Source organism: Gossypium arboreum, chromosome 11, assembly GCF_025698485.1.
Source record: "Gossypium arboreum isolate Shixiya-1 chromosome 11, ASM2569848v2, whole genome shotgun sequence".
NCBI lineage: Eukaryota > Viridiplantae > Streptophyta > Magnoliopsida > Malvales > Malvaceae > Gossypium > Gossypium arboreum.
In genome coordinates this window covers 116,940,550-116,945,750 of record NC_069080.1, presented here as the reverse complement: position 1 = coordinate 116,945,750, position 5,201 = coordinate 116,940,550, and positions in this window count along the sequence as shown.

Here is a 5,201-nt window from a genome sequence, read left to right as displayed (position 1 = left end):
TTCTCACCCTCTCTTTTTGGTTTTATAAGAAAGATTGTCTACTTTTAACAAAAGCTAGTGCTTTCAGATTCAAGTATGCTATATCTTTTTCCTTTTCTTAGGCTTTTATTTGTGAGATTGTAGGCGGTTCAGTTTATAGGTGAGAGATGAAGGTCATGCCCTTAATGGAAAATATTTTTGAAACCATTTAAGAAACAAAAAGTTTTGAAGGTCGTAGAAACTGTTTGCAGCTGGTGAATTCATGTAATTTGTTGTGCACTTCCTTGCTCTTGAATTTGAATGACTTTAATTTACTGTTTATTCCTTTTCTTTAGATGGTAGATTTTTAGAAAATTTTCAATTACTGCTAAGTAGATAATTGCTCGGGGGTCTTCAAAATTTCACGAACAATTTTGTTCTTTGTTGGTTTCCATTTGGTTTGCTACGTTAGGAAATGTGTTAGTGACTTATGTGTTATGTGATAATTTGCCTAGAATATGTTAGCGATTTTGCCATAACATCTCGAATAATTGGCATAGGTTCGACTACATTCCTTGTGCCAATCACTTTATGTTTTTCAGATGTGCTCACACATGTTTACTTTGGATTTTCTAAACTAAGTAGTAAATGGCTTTGAGAAAGACAACATGTTAGTGTCTTATTCCTGACCTTCAGCATACACTTTTCGATATGGTATGCCTTGAGCATTGTTTTTTCTATTAATTTGTTAAGAGAATAAAAAGCTTATGAAATGATGCAGATCCATGTCCTGCATGATTGGTGTATTTTTTTCTCTCTCTCTCTCAGTGAATTCGAAACAAACCCGATAATGAATCAGCACAGGTTATATTTACACATTTATCTATGACAATGTCTCTATTACCTCCTTTAGTTTTAATAGTAATTTCCATTTGTTTGTTAAACATAGACTCAACCATTCCTAATAAATTTTGCTTATTACATTCTTTAGGAGTCACGTTTCTCCTTTGCTTGCATCATGAACATTGCATGTTATGCAATTTGTATTGATAATATTGAAGTCATAATCTCACATCATCTAATATAATTAACTAATTATCTCTATATGTCATTTTGTTGATGAAGAAAGAATCTAGATATCTAGTTTTGTTAACCCCTCACTATCGTTGTTTTCTGATTTTCTTTCAGATGCTAAGTATTTTTCCTCTTTATTATATAGATCACTTGTTTTGTCTGTTTGCTTCCAGTTATTATATCTTATTTTATTATATTTTGGTTGTATTGAGATTTGGAATAAGGTGCTAGTGTCTACAGGATGATGGTTGAGCGGAGTATTTTGTTTTGTGGTTTCGTATAGACTCAAACTATGCCATTAATTTTACCTTTACATCAACATTCTAAACTCGTAGGAATGCAATCTTTAATTGTCTTTTTAATTTTCTAGCCTTTTGCTTGTTAGAATCTACTTTAGGCTTATATATGCACTCTTCTATTGATCTTGTGTTTTCTCTTTTTTTCTACTTTCATCAGCTTAAACCTTTTTTTATTGTTTCTTTAACTATTACTTTTTTCTGTTGCTTCTTAGGGGCATTTCTTCTAGTTTAATTGTTTTAACTTTTCTATTATTATGTAACATTGCTAAAGTATAATCAGATAATACAATGAAACTCTTGAAAACTCTTTGTGTATGTTTAGAAAAGCTCTCATAATGCAGGCTGGATTCTTTCCCAGGTTGGGAAAGCATATTTTGAGCTAGTAGATTAGTTATATGCTGATTATGCCTTTAGTCTTGCATGCCAAATTTCTCCTGATAATCTGGAATAGATGGATGTATACTCCATAGTTCTTTTTTAATTGAAATAAGATATGAAATTGAAATACGTAGCTCAGGAGATGATATTAGTTGATCGTTTTTCTCCACTAACATGATTGAGAAGATCGTCCTTTCTCTGCTGAAGCAACAAAGCCTACTCGCAACTGCAGTAAGTGTTCAAACATGTGGGTTTAGGTGCTGTTGTTGGAGCAGTATCTCGTAAGCTTCAGGGACTTCAGGACTGTCAAGGAAGCTACTTATCAATCTATGACTCATTTTTATGATTCGTTTATTTAAGATCACAACTTTTGGTATTCTAACAGCTTATTGACTTACGATCATAGCTGATAATTTTTACGGTCCGCTGATTTAAGATCACGATCCTCAGTTTTCTAACAGTTTACAGACCTACGTTCACAATTGATATTTTTTACGGTCTGCTGATTTAAGATTGCGACTCAATTTTCAAATAGCTCGTTGACCTACGTTCACAACTGAAATTTTTTATGGTCCACTGATTTAAGATTGCGGCTCTCGACTTTCTAACAGCTCGCTGACCTATGTTCATAGCTGATATATTTTACGATCCGTTGATTTAAGATTGCTGTCCACTGATTTAAGATTACGACCCTCGGTTTTCTAACAGCTCGCTAACCTATGTTCATAGCTGATTTTTTTACAGGTCATTGATTTAATATTGTAATCCTCGGTTTTCTAATAGCTCGCTGATTCACGATCACAACTGTCATTTTTAAAGCTCGCTAATTTCTTTGACAAGAAAGGGAACAAATCTTTACTTACAAAAAATGTAGTTCGCATTATTTTGCAATATAATTTTGACTCTTGTACCACATTATCGGACAACAAAATTTTGCTCAATTAAGTTTCAAGTTAAAGCTTATATAGTATGTCCCAAATTGCACGCTTCACACGTGTAAGCTTGTCTCAGAAGAATCACTTTATAACTCTTCCTCGACAAGGTGAGGGATAAATTGTTATGTATAATTATAATAAAAATAATCTAACCCGATATACCCATTATCCAAGTATTAAAAATGGAGCTCATCTTCATTACTTTAGGGGGAAGATACTAGAAAATACCCATCTTTATTATCTTCTTCCTCTCTTTTCCTGGATTAGAAGAATCTTCCCATCTTTTATCACTATGGTTGATACTATGTATCAAAAATCTTAATGTAAAATTGAAATTAAGACCCTTCAAGAAAAATTGAACTAAAGATGATAATTATAAAAAAATTAAAATGGATTCATATATGGAGGTTTTAACTTTATAAGATTTATTTGAAGATTTTCTTGTACCTTATATTGTTATAACTTTACTTTATATTATGATATCTTTTTAATTATTTGTACATTATATATAGGTTTAAAATTAAATTAATCTTTATAATAATGAAAATAATAATCCTCATAGACTTAAAATTTTATATTTAGGAAGTAAAAAATATTTAAAATTACTCGTATAAAGTAAGGTTTTGGCTTATGAAAGAATAGAAATAAGAGGGGACTGAGCTTATGAAGATCAATGCGAATTTCATTACAAGAAAAAAAAAATCGATGCAAACCATAGACAAATCATACAAAATATCAAGTCATAAATAAATCACATTTTCTTATTGAAACAAAATATGTGTAATTCAAATTATCTAATAAACAAAACAATTCAAGTTGTAGCCATGTAATTGCTTATGAATGCAATGCAAGTTGGGTTTAACAGTAAAAAAGTCTTACTCCACTGGTAGACACCAAAATAGGAGTTCCCTAGAATTTCTCTATCTTCACATCATGTTGTGGATAAACCACTGGTCGTTGTAGATAACTGCTAATGATAAGATATTGGTAGATGAATCATCCGTCAGTGTAGATAAAAGTTGCTAGTATGTTATGGATGAACCACTGGTCGAGTAGATGATTATTGACTAATTACGTTGTGGATAGACCACTGGTCGAGCAGATGATTGTCGACTAGAATATGTTATACATAAAACATTAGTTGAGCAGATAAACTGATGACTACTTCCTCCATTCAAATCATCCCACCCTATACAATGTATCAAGACATGTTATATAGTTTAATACAATAGCAATGACATGCTTATGACAAATATATATATTCGGAAGCAATTATGATGTTTATAACATATCATAACAGTAGTAATAACTTGTTTATCTCATGTGTTCGATTTAACGATAACAAGGAAATGCGTTTCTTGCAATCAGTAACATGAGGGTTTTGAATAACAATATCAATTCATCATAAATACAATAATAGTAGACAAGTAACAATTGCATATCATGCATTAATAATAATGATTCATTCAATTATGTCATGGATTCTAGCATTATTCACATTATTATGGCCCTAATTGAATAAAATAAAACATTAAAAATAGTTTGGGAACTAATTAGGGACTAATCTGGGCAATTTTTAAAATTTTGGCTTAAAACTTTAAAACAAGGTTACAGGGGACATACGACCGTGTGGGAAGCCTTGGATTGTGTGGCAAGTCGTGTGAAGGGACTGAAACAGTGTAGCAATCGTAAATTCAACCTACAAGGGAGACACGGCTATATGGAAGGCCATGTGGAAAGGTTCAGGTCGTGTTAGAAGTGAAAACCTAGGGTTTTAAGGAGAAATATGGCTATATGCTAGGCCGTGCAATCCACACATGTGACCCACATACTTGTGTGGTTTGCTGTGTAGTCTAGGTTAGACTCGGTTGTGCCTCGATTTTTTCGTAAAAGAACACACGCCTGATTGTCAGAGTTTTGAATGTCGTTTCTTGTGCTTAAGTTTGATCTGGGGTACCTAAATCAAGTTCTTCAATCAATAAACACGGGAGAATTAGAAAATGTTTCAAGGTTTTAGGGACTTTTCAGCATGATTGTAAAAGATTCGTTAACGGGTTGAAAGATTAACAGAAAATTAATGAAATCCCAGAGTTTATAAGTTTTAACAATTGGCAATGTGAAAACTTACCAATCTTGATGAGGGTTTAAAGATTATTGATGCAAGATTCAACAATTCGGTGAAAGAATGATTTGATCGAGACTTGATTTCTATAGCACCCCTATCTCGTCTCTGTTGCCGGAGTACGGTCACGGAGCATTATCGTACGATTGGAAATATTTAACATCATAATATTTAAATAAATTAAAATGTCATAATCCATTCAATCACATGCATTCTGTCCCTAGATCGAGCTATTGAGGTCCTAAGAAATAGCTTTGAGGCAATTTAGGACTAATTTGAAACAAATCAAAAATAAAAAAAGTTGCAAAATTTGAAAACACACATGCCCGTGTGGCCAGCCGTGTAACTTTCAAACAAGGGACACATGGCCATGTCTCAACCTGTGTCCTTATCTGTGTAAAGATGCCCCACATGCTTGTGTGCCAGGCGATGTAC